Below are 20,699 nucleotides of genomic sequence, written 5' to 3'. Positions count from 1 at the left end.
AACCTCTCCTGAATTTAATAAGGGATTTAACAAAATAACTCTTGAAAACACTTAGGATTCTTCTTAATAAAAAGCTAACTTGTACTTGCATAAAACTCATAGAGCTGTGCACGTTATCAGAGTTTTCTTGAATGACAGTCTTTGAAATGCAAATGTTGTACAGGTCTTCCTCGTCTGAAGAATATATGGTTGTTATTGTATTACCATATGTAAAATGTTTTTCTGCACATATTTTCTTAAATTATTTTCTTCAGACTCCGATATACAGAAAGAGCATCATTTAAAAATCACATTCATGTGGCATTCTTTCAACATTTCATAAGTAAAAATAAATTACACAGTGGAAATTGATTCAATTTTTTAAGTTGGGAGAGCAAAGAGTAAAATATTGGAGTTTTGGAGTTCCTGGACTTGTGCCTCATCATGTTTGATCATGTTTAATCCATTTGTCAGAATTCCTTGGAAGATAAGCATTGCATTTCTTTGTTTTCTCTTCTTGTTTCAAACCTGCTCAAAGAGATCGTACTTTTTTTTTTTTTTTTTTTTAAATATATATCAAAGGTATTTCTGGAAAATTCTGTCAATAAAGTTAAAATATTCAATATAACCCCAAGAAACAATAGGTCTTCTGCAAAGTTTAGAGAACAGTAAGAGGAGATTTTTAGAGAAACTTCATATCTACTGTAAAGTTAGTTTTGTGTGTTTTGAACGCAATTTTCCTTTTTCTGCTCTTGTACTTTTTCTTGAGGCCACTTCTTGCTTTGTGGTATCTAATTAAAATTAACCTTACTTTATTCAGGGATTCTGAGAAAGTTCCTCCCATGAATTCTTCTAATCTAAGGGTTGTCTAAAGCTCCAAGATGAAAATGTGGTTGCAGGTGTCATTCTTTTCTACAGTGTAAGCTTCTTTGGCAGTGTTAAAAATCATCTCATCCTTGGGGTTCATGTCAAGGCTCTGGGATTCTTCCAGAAGCTAAGAATCATAATAAATCTTGTTTCAATGTATTTTTTCATAGTTAGGAACATTTTTGAACTTGCCTGTGTAAATACCCAGCAATAAATAGAAAACAATAAAATAAACCCCACCAGAGTTCCCTTCATTTTAATCCTTCAAACAACAGTTTAATGTGTACTTGCTGATGTGCCAAAATTCGTGGTGGTGGTTGTTGTTTTCAGTGCATGCACTGCAGTAACTTTAGATAGTTGCATTCACGGCTGTGCCAGATGATCTACAGAAGTGGTCATACATAAGCTCGCACACATGTTCAAGTAGACATGGCTCAAAAAGGATTTATCTTTTGGTGGTTAGTTGCTGATTTCCAATGATAAGAAGGTGCCCTTGTACACTGGTGCAATTGTTAGGTACAACAGTAATGGCATTCAGGTTAGTTGTCTTCTAGCAAAAATTGCAATGTCTGAAAACCGTCCTTTTAGGATGGAGAATGAAATATGTTCAAGGATTTTCTGCCTAGCACAGTTGTGTCTCTCCATCTATTTGAAGGGGAAAATCTGCTTGTAAATGATCTGCTGAACTGTCATATGCAGTTAGTTACATCCCTGATTCAGAGCTGATGCTCTTCTGGATGCATCTCATGCTTTCATTCATTAAGGAAGATTTCCAGCAAGTGGTTTTATAGCTGCATATTTTAGCAAGTTGAGATGTCACTGAAAACAAAGCAGCAGAGCACTTCTGTATTCTCTAATATTGACCCAAATGAAGTAAGTGCTTAACTTTAGGAGCTTTAAACTGGCTCTGAATGACTGGTCTGACACTTCATGCTGCACATCCTGTATTTTGGTATTTCTTTTCTTGTTAGGAAGCAAGTGACTTCTTAGTTTCCACTTACTGTACAAGAGAAATTCTTCGTGATCCTAAAGATAGTCTAAAAGGTTGCCTTATTGCTCTTTCTAAATCTATATTTAAAGATCTCAGTGGAGATTTTTGGTTGTCTTTGTCAGGAAATGATGGATACCTAAGATAGCGAATTCCTGATGCTACTGGCTTTGGTCCTGATAAAACAAATAGAAAATACACTACTGGCTTCTAGAGCTGGTGTGTAAGTAAATCAGGAGTTCATTTGGACATGAGGAAATGGAATGAAAATGTATCAGGAGAAGTTCAGAGTTAGCACTTGAAAAAGGTTCCTCACGCAGAGGGTGTTTGATCGCTTGAATGGGCTTCCCTGGGAAGTTGTCATAGTACCAAGCCTGACAGTTAAAGAATGTTTGGATGAAACTCTTAGTAATACGATTTAGTTATAGGTGGTCCTCTGAGGAGCAGTGAGTTGGATTTGGTGATAGTTATGGGTCCCTTCCAACCTGAGATATTCTATGATTCAAGTCTGTAATTTTTGACTGATTGAACTAGGATTGCAAACTTTAAAACATTTTGTAGTTCATGTCTCACAGGAGGTTGCAGATTTTCAGTATTTGATTAAACACACTTGATGTGGAGGATGGTTTTGGAAAATCAGAGAAAAAAGCAAACTGTTTTCCCCAGAAGGAAAAATTGATAAAACACTGTATGAGTGAAAAGAAGGATGCTTCTTTTATCTTTTAAAGGAGAATATGTGTCCAGGAAAAATACTTTTATTTTCTTTTGTGGGTAGTTTGCAGGCTGGTATATAGAAACCAATGATTATATAGTCTCTTTCTTTAGCTATGTACTCTGCTCCCCTGCCCCTTTCCACTCTAATCTGAAGAATGAGAAAAAGGGTCTCATTGCTGAAGAACTGTCGAGGAAGGGGAATTCTCTGTAGATATTTTTTTTTTAACTACAAATTTTAATGAATAAATGTGAGGTCTAAAAGTGTTGGCCTCCAGTGCCTAAGCTAAAAGACAAACAGTGTTTGCGTGAGGTCTACCTGCAGATTGTGACGAGGGAAGGATTGTCACACTCTGAGCTTGACCTATTTTCCTTATTTGATGAAGAGAATGAGTGAATGTCCTGGATGCCCGTCAGCTGCATGACTGAAGAATCATTTATATTAGAAGAGATTTAACTAAAAGAGTATAGCAACAAATATTTGCTTTCTTTAGTTAGCACATTCCTGCTGTATTTAAGAGTTTTCTCCAAGGAGAATATGCAGAGCTGTGTGCAAAGAAGCATGAAATTCTTTTTTTAATGTAGCCTGTTAGTCAACTCTTCATTTCAAGTGCCCTGTTTAGTCTCTAACAGTTAAAAAAAAAAAAAAATTAGTTTGTGTTTTCCTTTTAAAAAAGTAATTTCCTGAGGGTAAGTTGGCTTAGGGAAAGACTGGGGATAAGTTCAACAGTTTCATACAACCCCCAGAAAGTCAGTTACCTTGTGAATCTTACAGAAACCATTTGAACATCTTATATATGTAAAGTTTGGAAATAAAGTACTGTGAGAACATGATTTAGTGTTTTTAGGCAGGATGAAACTGACTTCAAAGATTTTTGTTTTGGAAAAGACATTTTTTTATCCTTACTCCTTCAGAGAAAAAGCTTTTCATATTTCTTTTTATTGATGAATTATTCTTAAGGATCTGCATTGTTGCACAGAAATTCTCCTCGATGATTCAGGTTTGTGCTGAGGTATGTGTGCATGCAGGATTTTAAAATAACTATAATGTTTAAAACAGGGAGTGTGAAAAGTCATACTCATATTGGAAAGTCAGGGTTCTACTCACTAATGTTTAGCATGGGTTATTTTTTTTCCCCCCAATGCATTAAAAATCTGCACAAAGACAATATTTATCATTGTGAGTCAGATAATGTTGATTACTTGAACACAGTGCTTAATTTGCTCATTAAATGGTCCTTGAGAGTGTTCTGGGGGAAAATAGGTATGAAGCATAGGTTCAGATTCTGTCAGGTTTGCTACAAGGGACAGTTCAGTGTCTGCTTGCCAAGGGGTAACAGGACTTTAGGGAGCTCATCTAGCCCACCCTCATGTCCCAAGGCAGCAACAGCTGTCTCTGCATCTTTCCAAAAACTGCTGCATCTCTCTGTACCAGTTTTGGCCAGGACCACTTTTGGTGTATGTCAGTAATCAACACAATCTTAGTAACTCTCAGCTTTTTATTTACATTTAGTCCTTCGCTTACACCTTGCTGCAAATTCTTTTTTCCAATAAACCTTATTTAAGTATTAACATACTTCATGCTCACAGTTAGTGCCTACTTAGTGGCTGTGGATCCCTATTGATTTTAATATCCCAACAGCAAAAGTCAGTTGTATAATTCCCTGTATAAATAGATGACAATAAAATAGGGAGCTTGGTAGCTTTCTGTAGATAATCTCGTTGGAAATAAATAATTGTCATAAATGCATCCAAAAGGAAGTAGTCTGTTTTTTCTTTTTTTCCCCCCCCTAAATTAGAATATCTGGTAAAGCCTACTATATTCTGTGGGTTTTTAAGATATTTGTCCATGTGAACTTTTCCATTTTTGTATGAAAGTAAAGAAACTTATTATTTTTATAATCACCTGAAAAAATTCCAGCTCAAAAAGTTTTTGTAATATATTTCTCTCTACATGATAGGAATCCAGTATTTTGAATGTTAGACCATTTTTGACTCACAAGTATAGAAACTCCTGAGAGTGAAGCAAATGGTTGGGGTTAACCTCACACCCAGTTTCTATTAAGCTGGTTAAAAGAGGGATAGGGAAATACTGTTCTTGCATTCTGCAACCTAAAGATTACATTTTTAAAGGAATGATAACTGAATAGAGGTGTTTACTTAGCTGAGTTCTGTTTTGTTGAGAAGATGATGGTTTGTTTAGCGAGGGGTTAAACAGAAACTAATCCTTTAGGCTTACTTTGAAAGGTGGTTACCTTTCCAGCAAGAGAGAGTGTTGTTTGCTTTGCCAGAAACAGTGTAAGTGTTCCTTAAATCATCATGTTCTCTAAAAGAATAAACTTCTTATAGGAAGAATGTCATTGGCATAAGCAATGTCTTTAGAAGATTCCAAAAATGAATGAAGGTGCTTTCATTTATATCTCACAAACAAGGCATTTTTCTTGATGTAGGCTGTATTAAAACTTTTTGTGAAGAAAGTAATTTTTTTGTGTGACAAGTACTCTAATAAAAGTATTGTAGGTTATGGGAAATAGAAAAAAAGTGTGGTTGGCTCAAGTTACTTACATTTATTCAGATGAAATACTATTCTACTGTACACTTCAGGACAAGCAGAGAAAATACCAAAATCTTTTTCAGCCAGTATTTATCTATTTCAATTATTTTTGACAGTTTGTGTTGCATGTGTGCTTTAGCTACAGTGCCTTTATATCGACAGTTGGTAGCACAAGCCTTTTAAAGCACAAAGGGTAGCAGTACTTCAGCCAATCTGTGATAAAAGGGAAAAAATGAAATCACTATGGAAACTGCAGGAAGAATCTAAAAGCTTTCTTTATAAAGTAAACGTCTGATGTTTGTGACTGCGGGGGCAAAAAATTCATAAATCTGTACGATGCTATCGTCTCTGATTTGTTATCGCAGCAAATGCCAAGTCTAAGCAGTCTGACCTTAGCCTTATTAAGTGCTTTCTTTTCAGATACAGTTATTATTTGACAATAGAGAGACTGCAGTGCTGCAAGGGGGAAAACTAATATATTTAAAATATGTGTGTGTGTGTGTGTGTATGTCTACGTATATATATAACTATCCATCTTTTTTACCCTGTGAAGCTTGTAGAGTTGAGAGCACTGAATGTGGGAACTCAGGGACTACTATTCTGAGCACAATTGAGAAAACTGTGTTTCGTCCCATTGCATGTGCTTGTCTTTGATCTCAAATTGAAAATCTCTCAGCCTCTTCCTCCAATCGAAAAGCAAATAAATACTGAGAGAAAGAAACCTCTCTCCTCTCAGCACATAGGGCCTCCACAACTGAAAAATGAAGGCAGCTGTAAGAGCTCTGATGAACCTGTTTGGACAACAGACAGCAAAAAAAAATACCTGTCTTGGTGGAGGAGTTTAAGAACGCTGCAGAGATCATCAGACAGTACACAATATCTTGGCTCACATGGGCCATTCTCTTTATCTCAAAACAATACCAGCCAGGCTCCTCCGTACCTACAACTGAAGAGCTGCAGGAGCAGGAGGACAGTAACTGATACAGCTTATTTAAATGTGAATCTCCTTGTCTTGTTAAGAAAAAAAAGAAAAAAGAAAAAGAAAGATAAATACATGAATTCAAAGCAAGGGAAGATATCTGGTAAGTATTTTTATTGCATTTGGCTGCTTGAGATGGAAGATTGTTTTTAGTTATAAGTGTCTGCTATAAGCAAGATTTGTATGAGTGTGGGGCTTTTGTGAAGTTTTTTAATGATAGATGAATTTCATGCCTATTTTTGCATATCCAACTTTGATAGGTTTAGGATTTCTTTTTTTTGTTGTTGTGCTGTTAGTGTGCAAGCTTTCCAAGTCTGATCTTTCAAGATGCTCAGAAGAGCACTGTTATTCCCATGCTCTAGGAATATAAATATGCCCACGGGTAATACATATTATTGTATATTATATATGAATACACAAAACCAGGCTTTAATATTTGTTTTAGAATGGCAGTTTTCAAATACGCTGGTAATGACCCAAGCCAGGCAAGTATTTTCCGACTGTTTCAAGGTCTCAAAACAGTGTGAATGTTTTAACTCCTATTGAATAAGTTTATATATGAAGATTTAATCTATGACACCTGACAACACAAAGTTATTTGGCTATAAATGTGAGAGGCCAGAAGAATTCTTGATTATATTCGGATTTCATAGTACACTGGTGAATGCTACTATAGTGTGTGCTTGTGTTACCAACAGAAAGATTCCAGGTTAACAGTAGAAAAACAGAGACAATGCAATCCTGTCAGAAGCAGGTCAGTCTTTCAGTAAAAAATATAACTGTAAGAAAAGATATAGTTTGACTTACTGGCTTCATTGCAGCTTTTTATACATACAATGAAAACCAATTATCTGTGGAGGAAATTTGACTTTGTGGAATGGAATTAAATTGCTTTTTAAAGGCTTGCTTAAACAGCACTAGCTGGAGGGAAGTCCAATAACATTTTTAGCTCTGAATTGTAATGACTTTGCTACATTAATAAATCAGGTTGTGTTCTGGCTTTTATCAAAAGATTCCAAGGAAGAAAACTAACCACGGCAGGTTGAAGCTACAGGGGCAGTCCTGACTTGCCCTTCTCCATCCAGCTACTTTACTTCAAAAAGTGTTCCTTCAAAAAGCAGCAGCTCCCAGGGATCAGTGCTTAAAACGGTAAGTCCACATCCATCCAAGGTGATGAAAACAAGTGATAAATGTTAATTCCTGCTAACAAGTGAATTGTCAAACTGGAATATCTGTGATGTAGTGTGCCTAGTTAAATCACTGTTCTTAAGGAAGTGTGTGTGTGGGGGGAATCTTATTTATGTTCAACACATTTGGGGTAGTGTTGATATTGTTTTGGGGGTTTGGGGTATGTTTTGTGGGCTTTTTGTTTGGAGATTTTATAAAGAAAATATCTCGTTCTATTTATTCTATCTCTTGTCTTGATATGGGACTGGATAAAAGATTGACTTAAAAAGTAAACTTTATCAAAAGAGATAGTTTAATTCACTCTACATGTGTGAATGTGCCCTGTTGCTATAATTCATGTACTACTAGTTAGCTCATGTTTGGGCTCATTAGGGAAGCTTTACAAAGTATGTATTTGGAACTCAGAGTCTGAAACTTTACAAAAAGAAAAGGATATATTTGAACAGTGCTTTGCTCTGCTGATGTTAACTCTAAAGTAATTGGGGGAGAACAAAAAAGAAGATACTGTCACCTTCTGTTCATTTTCTCCAACAGATCACATATCAAACGTGTAATCTGTAGGAGGAATGTGAACTGATGAAATGTACCTCTGATGCTGGTTTCCTATGCCTTTATGTAGAATGTTTGTAATTATCTTGCTGAGTCGTAATCCCTGACACTTGCTTTCACAAAGCATCTAGTGGAGAATGCAATACTCTAATTATGTTTCTGTGAAAGAGTTGAGGGAAAAAAAAGTTGTGCTCTTTAGAACAGCATTTTAAAGAAGAGCAATTTCGTTAATAATATACATACCAAATTTTGGAAAGGTTAAGGATTCTTTATCAACTGTAATTCCAGGTTGTTTTATATTGCAGTATACAAACATAGTTCAATGTATGTTAATCGTAAGTTCCTTTCTAAACTATATACTTTACTTGCCTACACCCAAAGCAAAATATGTACTGGTTTCTGTAGAAATATTTTTATATCTTTATGTTTGCTATCTTATATTTTTCAGTATTTTCTGAGATAAATGAAGTCTAGTTACCACATAATAAATAAACAAGTTTTCGTTAAAAAAAAAAAAAAATCAGTGCTTTCTTATATGATGGTTTACACTAGCTTTTATATTAAGGAAATGAAGATCAAGAATAACAATGAGTTAAATTTGAATTGCACTTCATGAAGATTGCCTCCTGTTACATTCATTTCTGTAGGGAACTAGCCACAAACAATGTGAAGTTGTAAAACTGACTTTTGATCACCAAGAGAGCTCACTTTTTATACATAGGTTTGTCCGCAAAGTGAGGCAAAAGGTTAATTGAGGTTGCATATTTGAATACATTATGTGCATTTCACCTCTCTAAGACAGTTACTGAAACACAGTGCTTTTTTCATAGCTGGTACGAATAATTTCTCAATACAAAGATATTTACTACAGAATCATTAAAATGGAACCTCCAAAGGAAAATGGATACGTGACACTGGTGTGTGCCTTTGTTTGCCAAAGTGGGGCTGTGTGGATTAGCTGAAAGAAATGACTCCAGCGGTCTGTTCTCAAGCAAATTTCTCAGATGCAGAATTGTTATGCACGACATACCTGACTTTCTTTATGCTCTCTTTTTGGGAAATCAATTCAAACTGTTCAAGTATCCCATGGTACATGAGATTAGTTACCCAATGTTGTGCCCATAATGCTTGCTTTTAGTAGATGACTTGTACAATTAAAAAAAAAAAAAAAAGCAAAATGGAAAAAGCCTTGCTTTTCCTCCCCCTTAAGTGGCCCCTTTTTTCCCTTCCACTTTGCGCTTGTGTGGATTTTGTTGTTTAAAATAAAAGAAAAAGATGAGAGAGAGAAAAAAAAAACCTAAGGCTAATCAGTGTATACAAACATCATCCTTTACATAAATCCCATAATGTGTACTTTACAGCAAGACATCTATTACCGGTGACTTGGGGTAGACTTGACTGGGAAGAGTGGCCATTGTCTCTCTCAAAGGTGACCTCCAAAGACTGAAAGTCTTTGGACAGAATACTCCTCCCCAGTCTTGTCTCAAAACCTGAAGAAAGATGTTTCCCTCATGAACGCAGCCTGGGGATTGCTCCAGTAAAAGCAGGGAGGGTTTCTGAGGAAGAGGAGGAGGTCACACCTTCATATCAAGTGCCAGCTTCGCTGTCTTCCCACGACGTGCCCAGCTCCAACAAGAGCTCTCTCCAGAAAGTTTTCATTCTCATCCTCCTGTAAAGGGGTATTTAGTAATACTGTGTTGCTTTTGAATTGCGTGTGTGTTCATGGAGATAGCAAGCCAGCAGCAGATGAGCACATACCAGGATAACACAGCACTGGAAGATGTGTGGGATTCTTGATTCAGGGTGAAATACCCCAGGGTTATTAACACTTAGCAGGGCCTTGCCAGAGGTTGAAATCAAATGTGACCATGCTCAGGAGCTTGTCACGTGGTCCTTGGCAGGGCTTCAAAGCAGGCTTTCCATGGCATGGTACTGGTGGTCTCCCTTTGGCAGCGGAGTACACGTGCTGGGCAGGGTAGGTGTTTCCAGACGGTAACGTGGCCACATTCTCACAGCTTTTCCATGCTGTACACCAGTAGCACAAGATCTTCCTGGCATATATTTCTCCAGAAATTTAAAATTCCATTTAGTGGCAAGAGTTTGTTACTAGTTTCCTCAATAGAAGGGAAACTGGTGCACAATGCTGCAGAGTTCATAATAAATTAATCTTTTTGTTTAAGGACACTATTAAATTGCAAACATATTTGTAACTGAAAGCTTTTTCCTATATAATGCCAGGCATTTACCTAAACTGATGATAAAAAGTACTGTCCAAAGATTATGTCTGTCATTAAGGACTATATTCCAATTGATATGAAAGAGATATTCTGGAATTAAACAGCAACAAGGTTTCTGAATGCAAAGTCCTGGTTGTTTAAAATGCACTGAGTAGACTAGAGGTATTCTGCCACACAGGGCGTTACACTGAATAAAACTGATTTGCTTTCCTATTTGTCTGTTTGTTTCCTTGCTGCACTGGAAGAATTTTGAATGGCTCTGAACGCCTGGCATTTTGGTAGGAATGTAATTAAATTCTCAAACATGCAGAAAAGGTTGCTTTGAAACACTCCAAAGTGACCACTGGCAACTTTCAAATTAAAGCACACACAGTTTTTTTAGCATGTTTTTAGCATGAAGTTGCTGATAAAATGATTGTGTATTTGTAATGGGTAGGAAGGCTGAGTTGATAGAGTCTGTCAGGGTAAAATACTGCTTTTGACATCATTTCTCTAATTTGCGCTTGTGTTAGCAGTCTCAATTTTTTTTTTTTTTTTAAACTGTGCATTTTATAAATCTGATTGTATTGCCACTTGAAAACATTGCTGGTAATCTTCAACCTTTACACCTTAAACTTGCCTTAAAGCAACCCAAGCCACCCACCCTAAGGCAAGCATACCCATGCATATACACATCATACTGCAATCTGCCTCAAATGGAATTAAGACTGACTTACACAGAAGAAGGGAAAAAAGTGGTTTAGAGCTCAAGTCTGCACCTGGCTTGAACTTATACAATAGTTATCCAGAGTGAAGAATGATTAGCTTTTCATATAAAAATGCATTACTTCCTAAAAGTCAAGCACAGAGTGTAAATGTCAGGATATTTCCTCTAACAGCTTCATTGGCCATGTCATTGCAAATAAATGCTTAAGCTCCATGTCATATAAAATTAAAAAAAAAACCCAGAAATTTTTATGCAAATAAAATCTCCTTATAGAAATATATAACTGCTATGGGACTGAAATGAGTATCTCTGCTTTTTATGCCAACTAATTGCTATTTACTTGCTCTAGCACAATTTTGTCCTGGAGATGCTAACTTCTTTTTCAGTCAATGCTTAAAATGTATGTCTAGTGGAAAGACTGCTGAACCTTTTGCACTAAATTTCTCTGTTTCTTAATACCTAGATTATTTGAGCAAGGATGCATGTTATCTATTCCAACAGTTTTAGATCCCCATGAATTATGAAAATTCAGAGGAAGGCAGAGTAGGACTTATTTCCCTTACAGGACTGGAATCCTGTTTTACTGCTGGAGTGTACTACTGCTGTGTTGTCCAGCACCAGACTAGATGAGATTTCAAAATGAAAGTCAGTACTCCTAAATTTGCATAGGATTCCTGCCTATGTACATGAAACCGTTTTCTTAACAAAGCTAGAACAATTTACTGATTTTCTTTTTTTCCCTTCCCTGTCCCTTCCTCTCCAGGGCAAAAGGAAATCTTTGTAAAAAGTGAACTGCTAGTAAATAAAGAGTTAAACTGAAGGCAGGCTCACTGGTTTGTTGAGATCTGTCAGAGTCTGAGTGGCTGGCTACATATCTGTCTCAGGAACAATAGCTACCTGTATTCTGCACGGGCTGCTGGGCAGGCACTAGCAGTCTGGAGAAGGTCTGCCTCTGTTAGAGGCTTTTTAGTGGGAATCCCTAATGACAGCCCTACTTCTCATTGGGAGGGGGAAAGAAATCTTGTCTACTCTACTGATGAGGGACAGAGCTTTGATCATTTTCATTCAGCCTTGACTTGGCCTGAGGTTTAGGTTCCCAGTCCTGAAGTCAGCAGGCTCTCTTTTCTCACACGCACACACACTCGCACACCCACACACACCCCTTTGCTGGTCTGTGCGGGCAGATTAGTGTCACGGCTGTAACTGAGGCACAGAGCAATAAACATAGCAGAACCAATCTCCATGGTGGCAAGAGGGGGCACTGGAGGTGACAACAATGAAGAAGGATCTTTCTTCTGACAAGTTTTAGGTAAGAGAGACTATTTATACCCTCTGCCAAGTATTTTATAGCCTTCTAAATAAGTTAGAAATTGGTAGATTGCAAACATGCCTTGTTATAGAAATATCTCAGTTTACTGCCGTATCCAGGCTGTTACTAGCGTTTAATCTGTAATTGTCGTGCTTTGTGCTAAGAGAATGTTTGCAGACAGGCTTTTTTTTTGTGCAAGTGGTGGCTACTATAGTTATATACTTGAAAATATAAGATATTTGCATTTTTAAAATTTATTTTGGCTATGTTAAAATTATGCTTAGCTATCATAAATATCCATATCTGATAAAATGTTGTATAGCTGATAGCCCACATGCAATATTAAAACAGTGCTCCCTCAACCCTAATTTGTAATTATTTTTACACCCTTAACTGCACTAGGGTCAGAGAGTTTTAAAAATTAATGAGGTTCCCTGCTGAGTTCACATAGTATAATCTACATGAGTTGTTGCTGCAGAGGGCTGAAATTATTCCTGCATGTTTTTAATTAGGTGTAGAATTTTTGTTTCGATATATTTCTGTCGAACACTCCTTTAAACATCAATTTATGCAACCTGCAGTAAGAAGGGAATGACAATCCAGTTTTAATAATGACAAGCTGAGCATGGGAAATACAGGGCGTACAGTGGCAATACAACACAAACATTTGCTGGGTGTGTTTTTTGATTTCATGTCTTAGATCTGTGTTAGATTCCTGCAGCTGTGATCAGCTTCACCTATTTACAAATAACTACTGCTCGAGGGAGAGGAAAACGAGCAATACTTCGTGCTTTGTGTGAGATTGGAGTAATAGGTTACTGATGTGTTTGGAACATTAAAAAGAATTGTTTGAGTACTTGAAAAGATATATAAAAGAGAAGAGGAACAGTGTGAAAAGAGGCAGTAAAAATGAAATAATGTACTATCCCTTTTCCTGGAAACGCGAGACAGATAGATAGTATGATCAGTGCTCCTGGAAAGTAGAATTTGCTGGATATCCTCAAATGGAAAGACTCAAAGGAAAGGGGGAGGGAGCTGTTTACTATGAAATTTCCATATTGAAATTGTCAAAGTTTCATACCGCAAGATTTAAAGTGTTGTTTATTATTTATTATAATCTACAGTGCATTATGTTTAAATGGCAAGCATTTTAAAGCTGAGTATAGTGTAATCAGTGCTAAAGACATGTCTTCCATTTGCAAGATCCACTCTGAGCTTCCTGTGATATATTGTTATGTAAATATGGTGCAGCAAGGGAAAGCAGCACTATGGAGATTCAATTTACTTTGAAAGTTCTTCATTATGGAAGGGATGAATGTTATTTATTGGATGTGAATCAAAGGCTAGAAATGACTTTTTCACTGTGAAGTCTATTGTGATGGGTGCAGCGTGATCTAATCTTTTTAATTTTGGCTTTCACACCAGTGGAGATGAAAAGAGATCTGAGCTCATTTATTGGTTGCTAAGTCTTACTGAAGGCCTAAGTACCATTCTTGGTTGCTATGGCCAATCTGACCTCAATCTATGCAGTTTTAGGGACTTAAGCAATCCCTTTTTTATTTAGGAGCATGTACCTTGATTTATGTCCAAAATTGTGCCTGAATGTCTTTGTCTACAAGTGATAAATGGTGGTGTACAATTCATCAGTTCTTACAAGTAAACACTGCTGTCCCACTAAAAATATGTTTTGTTCTGAGTTAATGGTATGGAACAAGCCAGTCTCCACAAATAGCTATCTTTTATTGTAGAGAGCCACTGAAAGTTGGAGCAAAGTGAAGGAAATTGGCATTCATCTTCTCTGCCATTAGCATTTCATTTGTGCTCTCTGGTGATGAGACTGCGTGTCCATGGACAATGAAACGCTAGCATTGTGTTTCCCCGCCTGAATATATAATTGATCAATTATGAATTTATTTACACTGAACAGATATTAAAAAGTCACGAATATGATTTCTTATGCTGTTTGCCTGCTACTTTGTTATTACTAACAGTAGAAGTATTTGCATTCAAATAAACTGTGTCTTAGCTGCAGGAAATTCTCAGTTTCCTAGGCAAGTTCCTTGTTTTCGAATAATAGCAGATCTATGAAACTTCCAGACATGTACTACTTGTGCGGTTCTGCGTGGTGCTTAGTCTTTCATCTATATTAGAACTTTTTTCAGTATAAGCTGTTCTAAGAGGTAATTGAGAATATAGAATGGTTTTTATAATACGAGTAATAATTTTTTTGCATGGAAATTGCTGGTAGCCATTCAAGATGCACACACACTGAACAAATGTGATATGGAATACACAGTAGTAAAAGCAAAATATTTTGCTGAGTTTTTGGTCATTCTTCTTCTTATTATTATTATTATTTAGGTGTTTTTGTTAGGTTTTTTTTTAGATAGAGTAGTAATAAATACATAAAACTATATGAAGCTGGGTGTTAATATGGCTCCTGCAAAATTTGCTACAGTAGATTTACTAGTCCATAGAGGGAAAATCAGATCAATTGTTGATCTTAGTACTTACTATACTTAGACAGTATAATAAGTGTATTGTTTAAAAACCAAAAACTTTTTCTTTTTAAAAATGTAAGGAATAGCTGCATATAATAGAGTTCTGTATAGCTTTGGACAAAAATCCTTCTTCAGCTGTATGCCTTTTAAAACTAGTGTATTAGAAGAAAAAGTAGTATTTCCAGAAGCCTGATTTCTTTTCATAGCTTATTTTCGATATTAGGCTACAGTGAGGGTTAGTATTTTAACTGAGGCAATTTTTAGTCCTCCTGAGGTGGATTTTTAAAATTTGAATCTACAGTGGTAACAGATTTTCCTCCTATACTCAGTAGATGATAGTTGTTGAAATCAATTCTCAGAGATGGAATTTACAAAGGCTTCTGGAAATACTGAGCTGCTTTGCAGCATCAGATTGATAGCAGAATTTGCAGAGGTAGTTCCTTGGGGCTAGTTCACAATTGTGCTACTGCTTCAGGGCTTTTAAGAGTTATTAGCAGCTATTGCTAAAAATGGTCTGGGATGTTAGTTACAGAACTAACCTGGGTTGGTTGGTTTTTTTTTTGGTAAAGGTGCTTTGTAATTGTCCAGGGTTCACCTACTGTCTGCTTTATACAATAAGAAACTCTTAAATCAGTCCTGCACTTGGAAGTAGATTTATGAGATTTAATATAAGCACTACCAAACAAAAAGACCATGTTTTTAAAGAGAACTCTCTTAGAAAAAAAAATTAAAAATACTAATCAAGAGTAAGTTATTTTTACTATAATGTGATTTAAGTGTTTACTATTTGTTTCTACAAATGTAAGGAAAGAATAGCTAGTTCACTAATCTTAATGAAAATTTTTCATTTGATAGGACAGCGATTAAAGAAGCTTTGTTGAAGGGTTTATATCTTTTGTCTTTTGAACACCTGTGTTTAAGTTAACTGGTTTCTTACTGCAGAGGCAGAAATTGCTTTTGGAGTAAGGGTTTGTAGGATCAGGACACACAGTATATCCTTACTCTTCTTGTTACAATTTGGTCATCTAAAATGCGAGTATGAAGTACTCTCTGCAAAGCTACAGAATTCTGCTTAAAAGAAGAGAATGCAGACATTCTTTGTGTTTCAGTAGATCATAATAAAAGAGTGTGGATTAACTGGCAAAATTGTCGTTACCACCTCGGTGGAATACCTGAGAGGAAAAAATCATTACTATTTTTTGGGAGTTCCTTCAGCTTATGAAAAAAGTTTCCTTTACTGGCAGTACAGTTTTAATTTTTGTAGCAGACTTTTCATTTATGAAAATATATAAGTAAGATGCATCAAATTGCAATTTGTTGCAAGAAAACAGGAAAAAATTATAATCTTATTTTAATCAGTGGTCATCTGTGAATAAAATCATTATTTTTTCTTGTCAACAGCTGCCTTATTAGCTAATTCATAGTCCAGGTATTGAAATAAAGGTAAAAGAGTGAAAAACCCCTGTATTTTTGCTCTATTAAATGCATGATTTTGCATGTAATCTTGCCAGTAACATGTATATATTTTGGATATGCTCACTGTGAACTGTTAACTAACAGTTTGCTTTGAAAGCAAAATAAAGGAATATGTCATAATATGTATAAATAAGTGCATAATCATAAATCTTGCTGGTTTCCTTTTCTCTCCCTCATGTTTTCCATGACATGTACACATATTCTCTCACATGTACCAAGAGTGAGCAAGCTGTGACATGTAAAACCAGTTCCCCTGATTTTTTGAATTTTGGATGAAGCTGAAACTATACAAGAATAAATCTCTCAAAGGTACACCTAATTTTGGCTAAGGTTTTTTCTGCGCCTACTAGGCTACAGTAGGTCATGCACTAGTAAAATAATGCAAAGGAATTATAAACTAAATGTGTTGGGGTTTTTTTTTTCCTCTGACCTTTCTGGCAGCTTTGGCACAGTTCACATGTTGGGGACACCAAATGAGGTAGCTTCCAGATAACGTCTGTCTTACCCAGCCTGCTCTTGCCCCTGGCCATAAATACTGAGCACAGTATTGGGTTTATTGGTAAAAGGCCTTGGCTCCTCTTCCCTTCAACTGGGACAACAGAGTCACCCACCTGAGGCTGGGGGCAATCCTCTTGCTCTCGCACAAGCAAACACCACATATTTGTCTCTATCACAGTCAATGTTTGTTGTCACACATGCATTTGTATTCAGCTACTAATGCATTCTTACTCTTAATTTCCTGGTGTAATTTGCCATAGCTCAGTGTATGACTCTCCACAGTTCTTGCCTCTCTCTTGAGATATCTTATTGACTAAAGTCTTGTAGAGGATTCAGTGTCTGGGTGGCTCATGTTGTTATTTTGCCTACAGAGGAGGACTTTTAAATTTGATGATGAACAGCACAAACCCCTTCAACATCTTATGGTTGACCCAGGTATCATCAATGTGTCATCCCTCCTCTCCTTCTCATTGTGGGTATTGTCTGTATATCACTCTGCAGACCAAAGATGCTTGAGAGTAGTTTGTATTAAATAATCCATTACTCAGTAATGGTCTTCCTGTGCACTTAATGAGATAGGGGTCCTATCAAAAAGAGAAAAAAGACAGTTGTGTAATTAAACATGGATAATGAGGTCCAGTTCTGATTTCATCATCAACCTTAATTTTGGTTCCTCTCTTATTGTTTATTTGATAATTCTATACCCTCTATCATAATCTTAATATTAATTTCTGTGTGTTTATATAGAGAGAATGTGTGTGTGGTTAACTTAAAGTTTGTGAGAATTGTGGCTTTGAATAGCATCCATTTTGTTGAAATGAGCTGGAAACCAAAATATACCCACAAGGTTGTCTGAATATTATTTCCCACATTGTTTTGTTTGCTGTAAATCAATACATTCTACCAGAGCCTGGCTAAGCAAGAGCACTTCGTTTTTTCTCTCTCTGTCAATTTAATCATCTTCAATCATCTTGATCATACTGTTGACCAATTATATCAAATATTTTCATGCTCCAAGTACAGGGTGACACATTGTTCTCTCTTCAGAATGCAAGGAAGAAGTAGTTACCATCTCTTTGGCTGGAGATATTTTGGGCCACTTGCTCTGTAATTTGAATCTACTTGAACTGCAGGCCAAGCTGTCCTCCACTAAACTAAATACTGCTGTGATGTGAAGCGCCTGAGGAAGGGTCACCTGGTTAGCAGCACTATGATTGTGTGCATGAAGGAGTGAGCAGGAGCCTTTCATTGCAGCAGCTTTGCTGACCTGGGCCAGCAGTACCACAGAAACTGCTGGTCCTGTCTCCTCTTTGTTGTAGAAAGAGCTTGTAAAGCTTTGCTGATCAACTGAAAACTGATCTTCCTTTTCTTTCCCTTGTAGGGTTAGTTTTCAGATGGATCAATCACCTGATCCAGCTGACTGCATGGCTGCTCACATCCTGGTGTCTGCATTGGAGAGGCAGCTCTAGCAGGGTACGAGGCTGGAGAGTGCAGCTCAGCCCTTTGGGCTGCGTCCATCCTGGGCCCTCAGCAGGAGCTAAAGCAGTGTTTGTGGACAGGCAGCTCTGTTACACTCCCTTGCCCTTCTTGCTCCTGCACTTTTTGGAGCAAAAGCCATCTGCCTTGGTGATTTTGAGTGTCAAATAATGTTGTGATTAGGATGCTTCTCTTCTCTCCACTTGCATCATGAAAGGGATCTGATCTGGTGTTTCTTGCTCCACACTGTTAGTGTCATTTCTTGTAAAAACAGCATTTGGAACAGTCTGTAGGTCAATCTGCTAGACAAAGATATTATTCCCTTAAACCTGAATGAGAATGTAGACCCCCTTGAATTCTAGTTTCAATTCTCAATGCTCTAAATGTGCCATGCTGTGATTAAATTGCAGGTGCACTACTAAAATTGATAGGTTAAATTTTCCAGAGGTGTCTCTTACCTCTGTGGGTTTTTTTTTCTAGTCTGTCAAGGTATTTCCTTTAGCTTCTTCTGCTTTTGTTCAGTCTACTGTTATTGATTGCATGGATTCCAGCCCTCTGCTTTAAAGAGGTAGAAGTTTGCTCTTTCATTTTGTGCTAGTAAATCCTCAAGCACTTCTACAAAATCATCATCTTCAATAACAGCTGTCATTTTCCTCTGGGCCTGTGGCATCAGAAAATGGTGGCAGTGTAGTCCTTGCTGATGGCATTGACTTGAATGAAGAAATTAATTTTTGTAGAGTTATTCTCAGCTTTCAACATTAAATTTTTCAATTTTGCTGAGCAATTATACTATCTGGGCAGCAACATGATCTCTACAAATAACTCGTGTAGCTATATTATGTTTATTACTGTTTAATATCTTCTTCTTAAAAATTTGCATTCCTGTTGTTGTGGCAGGGCCTTTGCATCTAAGAATGGAGAATGAAGGCATCCAAGACCTTCACTTGGCCCTCAGCTGGAAATCATAGCTTTGAAAAATGATCTCATTGTTGGAAACTGAACCAGCCTTCATTTTGCTGTTTAACATTTGGTTTCCGTCACTGAGGAAGTATGGTAAATTGAAAGAGAGTGAGTGTGATGGGGGCACTGTAAGATTCTCTGTCAAATTAAACTACGAGCTTGGCGTGTCTTGGCAGGGTTGTTGCATTGACACAGATGGCAACTGTATTGTCCCATACCAGCAATGCTGATTTGAGCAGACTGCTCTTCTTTCTATGATGAGAACACAAATTCACACCTAACATTCAGTGAAGTGAAACAGACACCAAAAAAAAAAAAAAGCATAATACTGAGTATTATTTCCCCATAAATTACACCTTTGAAAATTTTTATTAGAAAACAAACTATTTGCTAGTAGGTTGAAGTGCATGGTTTTAGAAAATTTCTTTCTGGAAGCAGGAGCTACTAAATGGTTTGGACAAAAAATTTTGCCAATGTGATTAAATGTGTACTGATGTCACAGAAAATAACCATCATCTCGACAATAACTTGTGGTCACTGCTATCTGCATTCAGCACATTGGTTCAAAACTGTTATTGCACAAATCTGACATTTCTTCTTTCTGTTCACCACCTTCCATGTCCATGAAATGGACTTAAAAGCTAGTATTTGTCCTTACACATTCTTTATATTTAGAAATTCTTCACAACTCTAGATACAATAAAAACCAATATGCAGATACATTCTTTGCACAGCAACACGCATCTGGATTGTCAATTTGCTTTAGCATTTGGTTGAAAACAATAGACAAGGAATATCTACTACTTACTCTTTGTGTGTATGTATTATTGTGCAACCTCTAGACTTACCCACACCCACCAAAGCTCCAAATCTGTTCTGTAACCCATGGTTTGATTTTTCAGTAAGTACATATTTCATATAGAGGTTGAGGCTTTAATACATTGGAAAAACAAAATAAAAAATCAGTTCTGTTTCTTGTAGATTGTTCAGAGTTCTGGCACACTGTGCACATATCTCTTGAACAGAAACTGTCTGCAGGGCCTAATAGCTACAAAGAGAAGAAACTGTGTTCGTATACTGTTGAAGTAGTTCTGAAACATGGGAGGATAGCCCCTCCTTTCTTGGGGTTTTCACAGGATACATTTTGTCACCCCTTACGCGGTGCTGAGTGTTTTCGTAGTCTCCCTTGTTGTTAGCAAGTTGCTAGACATTGTTATTGTGTTTTTGTTTCCGTAACCCACTTCTTCCTGTTTGTGTGCCCGAGAGCAGAGATTTTTTATTTTAAGAACAATTTACTCAAATGAAATGAGATTAACTGGGGCTGGCAGGGGAAACCATTCTGAGGGACTGTCTCCCTGAACATGCCCTCTCCTTCTGATGAGAGCAATTCCCCATCATGGAGTTTTTAGTAGTCCCCTTGGGCAGTCTGTAGAGAGTAGGAACTTCTTTTGCATTTGACTACTCGGTTTTGGCCACCTGGTGCCTCATAGCTGTCATCTCAAAATGTCAGTTTTTTAGTATATTCCAGTTGGGATAATAGCAATGGAAAAGTTGAAGCAGGTAAAAGAAAAAGTTCATAAACTAAAACCCACAAAGTCTGGAAAATAAGTGAAAGGGAGGGATACTGAGCTACGTAATCCCAATCATCATGTATTCTTCTGTGCAAGGGTGATGGAGAAAAGGGAAGCAGCTAGGATTGGGATGAGCCTTCTGCCTCAGTC

At 36.9% G+C, this 20,699-nt stretch overlaps 1 long non-coding RNA gene across 16 annotated transcripts in view; it reads left to right on the top strand.

Moving 5' to 3' along the window:
- LOC125325307 overlaps positions 1 to 20,699 on the top strand; it is a 221,711-nt gene that overhangs the window by 137,459 nt on the left and 63,553 nt on the right. For 15 of the 16 annotated variants that reach the window (XR_007203268.1, XR_007203262.1, XR_007203265.1 and 12 more), the window contains 2 exons: positions 5,836 to 6,181; positions 7,091 to 7,227. This is a non-coding gene — a long non-coding RNA (uncharacterized LOC125325307). The remainder of the gene's footprint in view (positions 1 to 5,835; positions 6,182 to 7,090; positions 7,228 to 20,699) is intronic. The other variant, XR_007203272.1, reaches the window with a different exon arrangement.

This window comes from Corvus hawaiiensis, chromosome 4, assembly GCF_020740725.1.
Source record: "Corvus hawaiiensis isolate bCorHaw1 chromosome 4, bCorHaw1.pri.cur, whole genome shotgun sequence".
Classification (NCBI taxonomy): domain Eukaryota; kingdom Metazoa; phylum Chordata; class Aves; order Passeriformes; family Corvidae; genus Corvus; species Corvus hawaiiensis.
Note: the sequence above shows the minus strand (reverse complement) of the source record. Positions and strands in the feature narration are given on the sequence as shown.